This window comes from Macadamia integrifolia, chromosome 8, assembly GCF_013358625.1.
Source record: "Macadamia integrifolia cultivar HAES 741 chromosome 8, SCU_Mint_v3, whole genome shotgun sequence".
Taxonomy (NCBI): domain Eukaryota; kingdom Viridiplantae; phylum Streptophyta; class Magnoliopsida; order Proteales; family Proteaceae; genus Macadamia; species Macadamia integrifolia.
In genome coordinates this window covers 11,770,962-11,784,480 of record NC_056564.1, presented here as the reverse complement: position 1 = coordinate 11,784,480, position 13,519 = coordinate 11,770,962, and the positions used below count along the sequence as shown (strand labels likewise).

The window sequence follows — 13,519 nt, the reverse complement described above, 5'->3', positions numbered from 1 at the left end:
TGCCAATTTACATAATATAGCTAGTGAACACCGCATAGAACCCATAGACACCTTGAACGATTACCAAACCCCCATAAGGATGAATTCCTCCAAGAATTCGCCTCTGGATAGACAAAACATGTCTTTTCCAATTCGGGTCTGTGTTGTGCTTGTTAAGTTCAAGCATAGCACCTAGAAGGCTCTAAAAAACACATGTGATAAATGTGTTAATTGCTCACACCTCTTGGAAATATATAGTTCCCATAAATAGACCAAATCTCTCCTCAACACATGAAAGGAGATCATACCCCTACATGGAAGCATTTGTATACCTTCCTTGGTGACCAAGGAGCCTCCCAACTATAAATACATGACCCTTACCACATTTTTGGGATCCCATGCACATATCAATATCTCACTACCTAACAAGAGTTCAAGCCATCGAGATTCACTCATAATAATCGTAGGGAACTGCAGCTGAACTTCTCATCAGTTTGACTTTGCACTAACTATACATGAGCACACGCCCTTCCAACCATAAAGGCTTCAAGAAAGTTGTAGGGGGTAAGTCTCCATTTTATTTTTTACAGATCTTTATTCTAAGTTTTACATATCGAGTTATTATACTTCTACTGAACACAACTTACTGATGTCCTTAGTAGGGTTGTAGTGAAATGTAACCAGTTACATCATCTTTCGTAGGGATTTTAGTGGAACTTCCTTATTCAATATTGTATGTTAGATCATGATATATCCACTATATAATTTTCACAATTTTATAATTTTATTTACTATTTCTTTAAGATTTTCTTCCATGCTAGCAGGAGCAAAACTTGAGATTTCCTTCAATGGAATGTCGGATTGTAGACCTGCTAAATGTATTTTTCCAAGATTTTTTACCAAACTTCTCTCTTTTAAAAATTTATATCTCGATGTATTCTATCTAACATGATTTTATCCGATTTTTTACAAATTTATTTCATTCAATTGATCAATAAGTTGCATGCCTAATTAGTCTTATTGTATATAATGACCCCCAACCCCACATTCAATTTCATATATGCCACGCTCCATGAGATGAATGCTAGGGTTAGCTTCATCATTATTTTATATTATCAACATGCTTGCTTTAATTTCTGTATACTAACCATGCAGAGCAGCTAGATGCGAGTATGTGTATTTAAACCAATCTCTTTACATTTTGGCCACGTTTTACCTTTAATGCATGTGTGATTGTGATGTTTGTACATGTTTAAAACTTATACGGCCCACAATTATGTGTATACTTAAGGTAGAAGTCTAGTTTGCACCAGGTGGACTGAGGTGCCTAACCCCTTCCTGGACTGCAACCTGACAAGAATTCTAACCCTTGGTTAAATAGTTTGGATGGAGTAATTTAAATTTCAATTAGATGGGTCCTAGCCCTAATCTAGGTGGCAACTCCTGTTCAATAGAGAGATGAATGGTTTCCCCAAGCCTGTTCCTCACACTCAGAACGTCTTTTCATTTTCGATTCTTTCTATTGAACTGTGCCCCAAGCCTTTTGTTAATTAATATGGGTCGAACTGTGTTCTAACCTAGTTCTTTCGTGGGTCGCCCGCTTGGGATAATCATAGAACCATTAGGATTGAAAACCCTAGCTAGCCAATTCTCTAAAAATAAGAGGGTTTTGGCCACGAAGCCAATTAGAGCTTTGACCTAATCTCTTTCTCCCTATTCTCTTTTGTCTCTCCCAATTGAGAGTGTGTGTCTCCAAGGATCTCCATTGTAATCCATGGATTTGGAGGGTGGAATATTTCTGAGCAAGATCACCGCAACCTTTCGTTCGTCGTTGTTCGTGCAGATCGATGCGTGGTGCAACCTGATCCATTCCACTATGAGGAAAGCTATACAGAGGTAATCCCCGATACCCATTTACTTTCCATTTAACATTAGTATCAAAGACAATTTGAATGCGTCATCCCTCACTTATTTAATTATAAGTCAAACTATTCATCCAACTCAAAATTAGATTTGAATTTGGATGAACAATGATGGAGACTATTTTTTTTTGAAAATCTTTTTCTTTTTCAAATCTAATACTGAGGTGTTCATGGGCTATGGAAGGAGATTACGTTTCTAGTGTCGGTTGTGGTGCGGCCGCGGCTGTGGCTGCTGCTTCCGCTTCTACTTGCCGCATGGAGAAAAATCAAAAAAGAATGAAAGTGATGAACAGTACCCACTACTTTCAACTTTATCAATATAAAATTTCAGAAAAGAGACTTAAAAGGAAAGACCTCTTTTTGATAAAGACAAACTTATTATTTATTTTTGTCTTTAATTTTATTTTTATAATAGTCAATAATGTATGTTTAATGTGAAAGGTGTTTTACATTAAATATGTCTCCCTTTCTTTTTTGGCCTATCCAACTGTCACTCCAATACAATCCGATTCAGTGGTCATCCTGGTTTGGATCGGATTGGCTTAAAACAGTTAAAGCTAATACCGATCCTATGTGACCAATACTAATTGATTCCTTTTTTCTTTTATTGATGAGAATTGGATTAGGGTTTCTTAACCTTAACCCAAATTGCATTAATAATACTATGGCAATATTATTATGAGCATGTTTTGTGTTACTTGCTTTAATGTATTTGGATCGACAAGTATTGGAAAGTATTAATTTAGGATTTGGGTTTGTGTAACCCTACCTAATATCACATTTCACCCTTAATGACTTAGGTCAAAGGGAGGATAATTTCTCAGATGATTTACATAAAATTGTTTGTTGATATGATGATGCATATTTATGTTGTTTGCTTTACATCATTAGTTATATTGGCATGACTCAAACATGCGACCTTCGTGTTATTAGGCTAGACATATTATTGCTTTGAAATGTGTTTTAGCATGTATATATATGTGTATTGACAAATCATCATACCCTCCCATGGCGGTTTTGACTTGAGACTTGCTCCACTTGTTAGGATGCGTAGTCGATCTCCACCCACGGACCCATGGATCTTTTTTTTCTGAGTTGGAGATCATGATTGGTATTTAATTTAAGTGGGCATGTGTATGTACGTACATTAGAGGTAGTCTTTGTGCATGATGTAAAGTGCGGCGCTCCCTACTTGTAGATAGATGTAGTAGGACTTTTTAAATGATGCAATTATTTTTGGGACAATGTAATTAATTTTTTGAGAAGCCTTGTAAATGAAAAAAGCCTCGCATTGCATGTCATACACTTACACTACCTCGACATGCCACTTTAATTACCAATCGGGTTCCTATGTGGGACCCATACACATCCGTTTGTATGGCAAAGTTTTGTGGATTGGAGATACCTAATTCTCCTTATATTTGTTCGAAATTGATTAAAATTATATGTCCCTGACCCACACATGTAAGAATTGATTATGAGCCTAGCGAATTTTTTTGTCTCACCATGTATTGTAAGGAACCATTAATTTTAATGTGTATCTAATGTTTACCTTGCACATTTTTGTGTGTAGTGATATGGCCACTAATCTTGTTGTTGCGGATCTCACCAAGGGTGACAAATTGATTGGACCCAACTATAACATGTGGCATCGAAAGATTCATTACCATCTTGAGTATTTGACCAATGTTATGGATAAACCCACTGAGGGTACTACCGCTCAACACCGTCGTGATATGGAAGCCTATAATCAGTGGGTGAATAAAGATCGTTGTACGCGTGTGATACCCTACTTTCTAAACCTAATCTAATTACCTGTATTGACTTGGTTGATCATATAGGGGCTGAAACGGAGCGAACTGATACAAGTACCATATGGAATATGGTAGTAAGAGTGACCTTGAACTCGGGTTGACCCGACAAGGCCAAGCGGGTACCAAGTGTAATATGTGCACCCAAGCATTGCACTTGCACGTACCACGAGGCTATATACAAGAAATAAGGGTACGTGCTAGTAATTTTGGGTGTCTATGCAATTTAATTATGAGTATGAGTTTGTCCCCATTGAAGTCCAAGTGGAACACTAGCAATGGACTAACTAGAATGGTATACCCACCTAAGATATACTCACCTGAGAATATCCACCTGAGATATACCCACCTGAGATATACTCACCTGAGAATACCCACTTGAGATATACCCACCTGAGATGTACCCAACTATGACTAGAAGATATTTTTGGGGGCCTAGGTATAAAAGGGGTGAAATTTATCGTCTTTTCCCTCATTTATGGTAATTGGTTGGTGGGAGAGTAAAGAAGAGAGAGAAAGAAGAAGAAAGGAAAAATAGGAAGAAGGGGAATCGACCGTAAAGCTTCACCGGAGCTGGATCTTGGTAATTGAGCCTGAATTTATGATCAGCTCACTGAGATCTTCGATTTAAGGTAGGTATTGTACAAATTCCAAGGATTATTGGGAAAACCCCCTTTCTTAAACCTTTTTTTTTTCTTTTTGGAAAGAACCCACTTGGATCTTGCTAATCTTACATGGATAATCAAATCTAAGGACTAATGAAAGTTGTGTACAATGATTTTGAAGGATTTGGAAGGAGTGTTGGTGAAAATCTAGAGTATTCGGAAGTTCTTGAGCAAAAGAAGTGAAATTTGGGGTTTCATTGATGTTCTTAAGAAAGAGGTAGGAATCTCCTTCTTTCTTTTGATTTGATCTTAGATCTAGGTTGAGGATACATGATTGGACCATAGATGAGTGATTTGAGTAGCCGGGTCGACCCCAAACAAGTTCCCCAAGCCGAAGAGAAGATGGGGAAGAAGATGGGAGAATTTCATTTCAAGACTGGGGGGTGTTCCAGGCCCTCTTGTCTTTGAGTTTCTAGCCCACCTGAGTTCCCAGAACTCAATTTCTAGGCTCTAGTGTAACCGGTGGGCAAGAAACTGGTGGGCTGGGAAGCCCGCCTGTCTTTGGCTCATGCCCATCTGTCTTTCCAGGATGCCCATAATGGGTCCAAATTGGATGGGTAACCCCCATTTATGATTCTAAATCCGATTTTAGTGTTTAAACATGATGATTTTGACCCTAAAATAGTGAAATGATAAACCATTATGTTTATGATAGGTTACACTCATTATACGTGTACCCACACATCAGATCTCTTATGTGCTAGGTACAAGCACTGTGTACATATACAAGTAAGTGGGAAGTGGACTCTGATTTAAATTTTAAAATGTTATGCATCATTTAACATATGTTAGTCTAACCATGTCATCATGTCACATGTGTGCAGACTAGACATCACATATGCCATATCACATATTTGAATGTGCATTTACATAATATGCTATGCTTTGTGTTATGATTGAATACTCATTATGTCTTGATGTATGTGATGAAAGGATCTCATTTGGACATGATATGCATGCTAGATTTTAGATGCCGTAGTCGGCTTAGAAACGAGTGTATGGTGGCTCATGGAATGGGATGTGGTGCCATCGTGTAATCATACTATGCTCATGTAGAAGCATATGACTAGGATTTATATACCCCTTTGTGCTACGACCCTTCCCAACAAGGGTTTATGTGTTGGGTTACTATTGGGGGGAAGCATTGAGTTACAGTTGTCGAACTCCTGCAGTGGTTAGAAGTTCGCACGGATGATCGCTAGGACAGTCGGTAACCTCGGTGGTATATTTAGAGGGCCGATCGTACTGTTTTTATTTTGAGTGGAGTCACCCATTTACTTTCTGTCATTTAAATTTTCTAAAATTTGGCTTGCGTTTTAAATTCTGGTACCAACGGTGGGCCTTCTCCGACAACTCTGTGGGCGTATCATGAGATGGGGTTCGCGGCTTGTACCTGGGGCATACGCGCATTGTGGTTGTGAGTAGCACATAGCCATGACCTAGTAATGTTGTTAAGTTAATAGCATTAAAATGAATTGCATACATATAGGTGCATATGTGTTGTGACTGTTTGTATGGTTTTCCTTATGTGGTCTTCATTTTCATTTACTTGGCTAGTGAACTCATCCCACGTGCACAAATATTTTTAGGTGATTTTACAGGTTACCCACCTAGAGATCAGGAGCCGGGCCCCACTGTGGAGTTTTCCTCTGAGGACTGGTGGGTCCTTGATGAGTTTGAGCACGATGCCGATTGCACGTGCAAGGATTGCGCTGCATGGCAATGGGTGATCTTTTCGATTATTTTGATGTACTCCCTTTTGATGACTTGATGCTTAAATTGTTATATTTTTGTGTATATATCATGCCTTTGGGCCCAAATATATATAACTCTTATAACTCAATTTGGGTATCAAGTATTTGGGAAACAATTACCGGTATTATTATGAACAGGTCTTCTGCTGAAAATAGAGGTTTTATCTTAGATTAATTGATGTATGTTGTATTACAGATACTGAATTGTTGATCCTGGAAGGTTGTGAGTTAATTAGAGTCAACTCGCTCACCGGATCGGTTCTGTGCGAGTGAGGTGTGACAACGGTGGTATTAAAGCGCGATGCTCTACCTGCCTACGGCATACTGCTTAGACCCCAAAGAAACTATAATAGGTCTAAGGTGGGTGAAGATAAAAACCTTTTGAAAAGTTTAAAAGCCTTAACTAAATGTAAAATTTGTAACTCTTGCTTTTCATGGCATGCATGCATTGATAGAATGAATCCTGGTTAATTAGTTTTGAAATTGTCATAATTGAACTCGCTTGTTAGCGAAAATTTTAACAAAATTTCGACAGCATAACGGCGTAAAATGAGAAAATCAAAAATTTTCAACATGAAACCTGATGGACAACAAAAATAATATGATAATAATATATGGCGATCGACACGACCACCATTAAACCACGCAGTTTAATATAAGCAAACCATTCAAAATTTTACAATTTCTATTAAAATCACAATTCAAATATTAAGTACACAAATGAAATAAATTACAAAGTGAATGGCAGATGCTATCATTTCTTAAAGCTATACTAGTCCGATCACATAAGTAAAGTAGGAAAGTCAACTATAAATCCTAAAATAGTTAAGACTGTCAAATAAAGCTAAAAAGTTAAGTAAGAATGACAAGTAAAAGGTCAGAAGAGGGTAATAGGCCATCACCCTAAATAACTAGTTAGAGTCGTCACTAGAGACATCGAAAGGCTCTCCTAAGTGAACCTTAGAGTCGATGCCGAGACGGGTGTCCCAATGAGTGAATCAATCATAGAGGCACACCATTCTCCTATGTAAGTGTCAGACATCCACAAAGATCACCCTAGAAGAGTGGGACATATCCCAGGTGAGTCAGTGAAACCAAGACTCCATCTCTCCGAACTGTCTCCACATCTGGAGCTCTCTACTGGTGTTCTCATCCACTCTCCTGAGAAGCTCCTGCTCCCGGGCAGCACTCTCTCCAAGCTGAACTCTAAGCGTAGCTTGACCTTCCCTCAAGGTCCTAAACTCTGATAGTAGGTCATATAGGAGATGCCTCTCCGGTAGGTGGGGGAGCTGAGGCCTGTGTGCCAGAAGCACTAGGGATATCTAGGCCATTAGCTCTGGCTGATCTAGAACCCCTAGCTCCAGGCAAAGCTAGATCTACTACCCTAGTATCCAATGGCACCTCCTCCCAGACCTCCACCTCTCTGATATCCTTATGATCATGTACCCCCTGGAAACCCTCCTCCTGGTACGGGAAATAATCCCAATCATCTTTGTCAAGCTCATCATCATCCATGGGCACATCCCCTCCCTGCTCTTCAGCTACCTGGGGCTTTACCATCAAGGCACGCAGGTTCATCTGCCTCAAGTTCCTTTTAGTGAACTTGTCCCTTGGGACCGATCCCACCTCCCCAGAAAGGTCAACCAGTGAGAGCTCTGCCATAGGGTAGGTTTGCGTCCTCTGGATGCATGGCATGGTGGTGTATAGACCTCAGCATGAAGTAAGGAAGGCACCATCTAGGTACATTGCCCTCAAGGGCAGACAACAAGCAGGAAGCCAGGTAGGTTGGCATAAAACCCACCTGATTCCTATAACCACTCTTAGGAGCTAGGTTAAATTGCACCAATCTAGCAAATACCCTGCCAGCAGGGGAAAAGGTAAACTCGGATGCAGGTCTTGCTTGTGAGCCACTGATCACCTCATAGATGTGCTCTTGCATGTCCTGGCTCATCAGTGACCCTATCCCTCCGGTCCTAGGAGGACTGTAGTAGTGGATGCCCTCTGAGGAGATACCCATAATCTCTGCCAGTCTATCCACAGTAAGGATGATCTCCACACCCTTCACCATACTGATTATGGCAAACTCCCCCTCCTCCTCTGTAGCCTCAAGGTTGCAATAGAACTTCCTCACCAAGTCCTTGTAGCACAGTCGATCGATGTTGAGGATAGACTCCCAACCAAGAGCAGAAAACCTCTCTAAGAGGTGAATGCAGGAAAAATGCTCCACAACCACCTGTTTCTCTAACATCACAGATAGTGAGCGGAAAGTACCCCATGAGGATGTAGCTCTCGAACTATAGAAGACCATCTCATCATAGTTGGATAGGTCTTCAAGATCCTCCCATTCTGTAGATGGTGATGGGGCTGAAGAACCAGACCCCACCTCTTTCTTCTTGGCCTTGGAAGCTTTCCTCTTCTTTGATGGATCGATAGGTTCCTTGCCTTCTCGTGGTGGCATCTTGAAAATGCAAAGAAAAGAGATAAGCAAATGATGTAAAATGAAAAGTTAAAGTTTAAGGAGTACCAAGTTGAGACAGATAGTAGAAGTGGAATCAAAGAAATGAATATAATGAGCTATGATAGCATATAGTAGAAAGTTTTAGGAAATATGATCTAAGATAACATATTACAAGTTATCAAACCTGGATACCTAAACCGGCCAAGTGATTCAATACATAGATAAGAAGGATTAAGATGATGGAAATCACTAAGTAAACACAAGTGATGCAAAGTGGTCAATGAGATGATGCATGTGGTGATTGAGGTGTACAGTAATCCCAATGAGATGTAGCCTTAATGCATGAATAAGTCCAAGAATATGGAATATGAGCAGATCCTTTCAAGAGAACACAAGGTACGGTACTTGATTAAACAAGAGATAGCATATCACTATTGGGTTCGAAATAAGAAATGGAAAGATTTCAAATAAGTCTACCAAGCAAGTAGGAAATTTCAAATTAGGGAACCTAGCCAAATGAAAGGTATACACTTCAATGGAAACAATTTTTGATAATTCTAATATGATTGAGGAATTATGATTCAAATGTAAACAACGAATTCAAGAATGGTTAGGTATAAAATTTCCTAATGTTGTTGCCCTCTCTGTTAGGCAAGTCTATATTAGAGTTGAGAACAACCATGCCACCCAAATTGGGGCAACGTATGCAATGGAACGAATAGTGAATGCTATAGAAGCCCAATATTGCAATGGAAATAAAGAAATCGCAAATGGAATGCTAGAATTACACAGAGAAGAGAAATGAGCAGTAGAAGCCCCAAAATCGATGGTTAGGGCATAAAAAAGGGGAAAATCTCTCCAAAGTTTCCACTCTACGGATCAAAGTACTTGGAAACCACAATCTAAGCTCTACATTAGCTTGTAAACAATTTTCCATGGAGGAAATAGAAGGAAAAACCAAATTTCCAACCACATTAACAAATTTTCAATCAAAAAGGGATAAACCCAGATTTTAGAGAGAAAAAGAGGGTTTGTGAACTTACCTTGATGATTGTAGGAGGGAGAATACAACTTGAACGGATCGTTGCGTCGATTCGGTGAGTTGAGTCGTATGGAATCACCCAGGAATCCCTGAGTTGGATTGAAGGAGAAAGGAGAGAGAATAGGCAGAAAAATAGGGGTATAAACCCTTTAAAACGTAGATCTCAGGCAACTCCGGTGGGTATGAAACTGGCAGGGTTCAGCCAACCATGCCCACCGGTCTTTAGCCCACTAATTTTGGCAGTGGCTGCCCTATGCCACCCGTGGGTCCTACATGGCCTGCATTGGAAGGTTTGAAGGTCATTTTTGAAAAATTATGAGTTTATAGGGGAGATTTGGGCCGACACATATAATTAGATACAAATTTAGAGTTTGAATTATTATGTGCACTTTTCTTTGATTGTTTTGGGATGGAAGTGCACAAGATTGCGTGCTAAGCTTCGAGCAATTGTGCAATGAGTTGTAATACTAACCTATACGAAATTGTTATACAAATCAGGTACACTAGTGATGGTATGCACTAGATCCGAGGGTGTCGCTCGAGGTGTACCTCGGGGCCCTCGTCCTGTTGGTAGGCCACCAATCAATAGGAGGCCTCAACCTTTGGGGCAAGCACCTAACCCACAACCCTAAGAGACAATTGATCAGAATTAAAAATTTTGCTGATGTTTTCACACACAATGACAGCAATAGAAATTTTGCTGATGTTGCACAACATGTGGAACTTGAGGCAGAGCGCCAAGAGGCGAACCGTGTAACTACCCTAGTTGCCCAAGGAGGCAAGCGCAAAAGACAAGGTAACCCAAGAAATCAGGTTATGGCTCAAAACCAGGCACCAAAAGAAGGCAAGCCCGCCAAGCGCAAAAGAGGCGAGTGTGGCAGAAAGAAAGATTTATCCAAGGTCAAATGCTACAACTGTGAGAAAATGGGGCACTTTGCTCGTGATTGCACTGACCCGAAGTAGGTACCATTTCTATCCCACTCTCCCTGTATATATGTTTGTACCTATGTTTTGGTTGTCCATACATAGTCTGATTGGATTGTGGGTATAGGAACAATAAAACATATAACGCGAGATTGAGGAGGTTTTGCAGATTATCGTAGAATTCCAGCTGGATCCCAGAACATGTTCATGGGGAATGGCACTAGTGAGGGAGTTCAAGGAATTGGTACTTAGTAGCTCAAGATGCGTAATGGATGCACCTTGCTTCTTCACGACATGCTTTATGACCGGATATTTAGCATAATCTAATTTCAGTTTCTGCATTATTACTTTTTGGATGTTCATTCCATATTGACGGTTACACTTTAGAGTTTTATTTGAGCGGTATTATTGTTGGACGTGGATCCTAATTTGATGGATTTTTTAAATTTGATTTAATTGATTCTGCTTCATCTATTTCTTATGTAGTTAATATATGTGATAATTCTGAATTTATTACATGGCATGCTAGATTGGGACACATAGGGCGGGACAGGATGACTAGGTTAGCTAGAGAAGGCCTTTAGGCCCACTCGCTAAAGTCAACCTCCCTATGTGCAAGCCCTGTCTAGCAGGTAAAGCTCATCGGAAGCCCTTTGGAAAGGCAGTCCTAGCTACCCAGCTTATAGAACTTGTCCATTCAGATATTTGCGGACCTATGAATGTAAAGGCACGCCATGGCGCTTCTTATTTTCTCACATTTATTGATGATTATTCGCGATGCGGTTATGTGTATCGATTGCTCACCGTTACGAGGCATTAGATTGCTTTAATTGCTTTGTAACAGTGGTTGAGAATCAATCAAGTAAGAGCTTAAAAACTCTGCGCACTGACTGGGGACAAGAGTATCTATCCGACAAGTTTAAAGAACTATATGAGGAGAAGGCGATTTGCAGGCAGTTAACCATTTCTTGCACTTCATAGTAAAATGGTGCAGCGGAGAGAAGAAATAGGATACTCTTAGATATGGTTAGGTCGATGATAGCGCAAGCCAACCTCCCAATATCTTTTTGGGGGGGGACGCTCTTCTGACTGCTACTTACATCTTTAATCGAGTGCCTTCACAATCAGTTCCTTTGACCCCCTATGAGTTATGGAAGGGCGCAAAGCCAAATTTAGGGTATATACGACCATGGGGATCAGCAAGTTATGTTCATGGCACCTCCCATAAGTTGTGAAGCTTGGCCCTAGAGCTAGGAAACATATCTTTATAAGATATTTTGACAGCTCGAAAGGGGTTACGTTATGAATGATAACAACTTGACGGAGGAATGACTGAGATAGAGTCATAGGATATCGACTTTATTGAGATAAATTTTCCAAGCATTGGTGATTCCAGCAGGGACCTCGACCTCTTTGAGATAGAGGGCGAGGAAAGCATCTCATCTATTCTTAGCGAGGATGGGGAACTAACTTATTCTATAATCGCCAAAGAAAGTGAGACTGATCATCAGCCTAGTGGGAGTGTACCAACCAATGGGGAGTATACCACAAGACGATCATCAGGATTCCTCGTGCGTAGGAGCACTTGTGGGAATATTCTCTGTCGTCATTTTGAGATTGAAGGGAAGCTCTCATTTGTGTTCCAAAGGATGAGGATGAGCCCGCTTCTTTGCGAGGGGTGCTCTCTTTGCCTACTAAGGATAAGTGGAAACCTGCTATGAAGGATGAACTGAGTTCTATGAGTAAGAACTAGGTATATGAGTTAGTTGAACTAACCCCTAGGCATAAGACCATTGGAAATAGTGGCGATAATCATCTCCATGTCATTCCCAGCCAATAGAATATCGTCAGCATATAAGCATAGAATAAAGAAACTTCCCTTGCACTGTTTCACATACACACAAAGGTCATCTTCACTCATTTCAAAACCAATAAAGATAATGGTATGATGAAATCTAGAGTACTACTGCCTAGACGATTGTTTAAGGCTATATATAGAACGTTTGAGATGACATACTTTGCACTTTTGTCCTTTAGCCTCAAAACCCACTGGTTAATCCATAAAGATCTCCTCATCTAGTTCTCCATTGAGAAATGTGGTTTTAACATCCATCTGAAAGAGCTCCAAATTCAATTTTGTGACAATGGCAAGAATGAGGCGAATTGAGGCAATTCTCACCACTTGAGGAGAAAGTCTCATCATAGTCTACACCCTCCTTTTGGGCCTCTACTTTTGAGATGAAGGACATAATTGAAGCCAACTTTGTGTTAGACATCAAGATTATCAAGAAACGCTCTAGGAATATTCTTAGTTTGTCTCAAGAGACTTACATAAGGAAGATCCTTGAACTATTCCACATGGATAAGTCTAAGCCCATTAACACTCCCATGGACAAGGCCTATGTTTTGAGCCTTGACTATTGCCCTAAGATAGATGAAGAAAAGAATCAAATGTCCAAAGTACCCTATACAACACTGATAGGCAGTCTGATGTACGTGATGATGTGCACACGTCGAGATATATGCTTCGCAGTTGGCATGGTCAGTCGTTACCAGAGTAATCCAGGACCACGCCATTAGCAGGCAATGAAAAGAATCTTTCGATACCTTCGTGAAACCACTGATCTCACCCTCACCTATAGTGGTTTGGATTTAACATTGAGAGGCTACAGAGATGCCGACTGGGCTAATGACAGAGATGAGTGCAAATCTACTTCGGGATATGCATTTGTCCTAGGAGGTGGGGATATATCTTAGAGTAGCAGGAAGCAGACCTGTATCTCCTTATCCATAATGGAGTCCGAGTACATCGCATGCTCGGTGGCCATTCAGGAGGCCATTTAACTGAGGAGGTTCCTAAAGTACCTTGGTGTTACCACTCATTCAGGAGATACAATGCTTGTACACTGTGATAGTACGACAGCTTTGGCATTCTCCAAGGACCCCAAGTTCCATGGGAAAGCC

General features: G+C 40.3%; 1 long non-coding RNA gene across 2 annotated transcripts; it reads left to right on the top strand.

Moving 5' to 3' along the window:
- The first annotated feature begins 5,967 nt into the window (after positions 1–5,967).
- Positions 5,968–11,029, top strand: LOC122085592. Of its 2 annotated transcripts, none has more exons than XR_006142166.1 (4): positions 5,968–6,103; positions 6,328–6,491; positions 10,365–10,594; positions 10,725–11,029. It is a non-coding gene; the product is annotated as an uncharacterized LOC122085592 (long non-coding RNA). The 2 variants fall into 2 exon arrangements; XR_006142167.1 differs by having other exon boundaries at positions 5,983–6,126.
- The last annotated feature ends 2,490 nt before the right edge of the window (positions 11,030–13,519 follow it).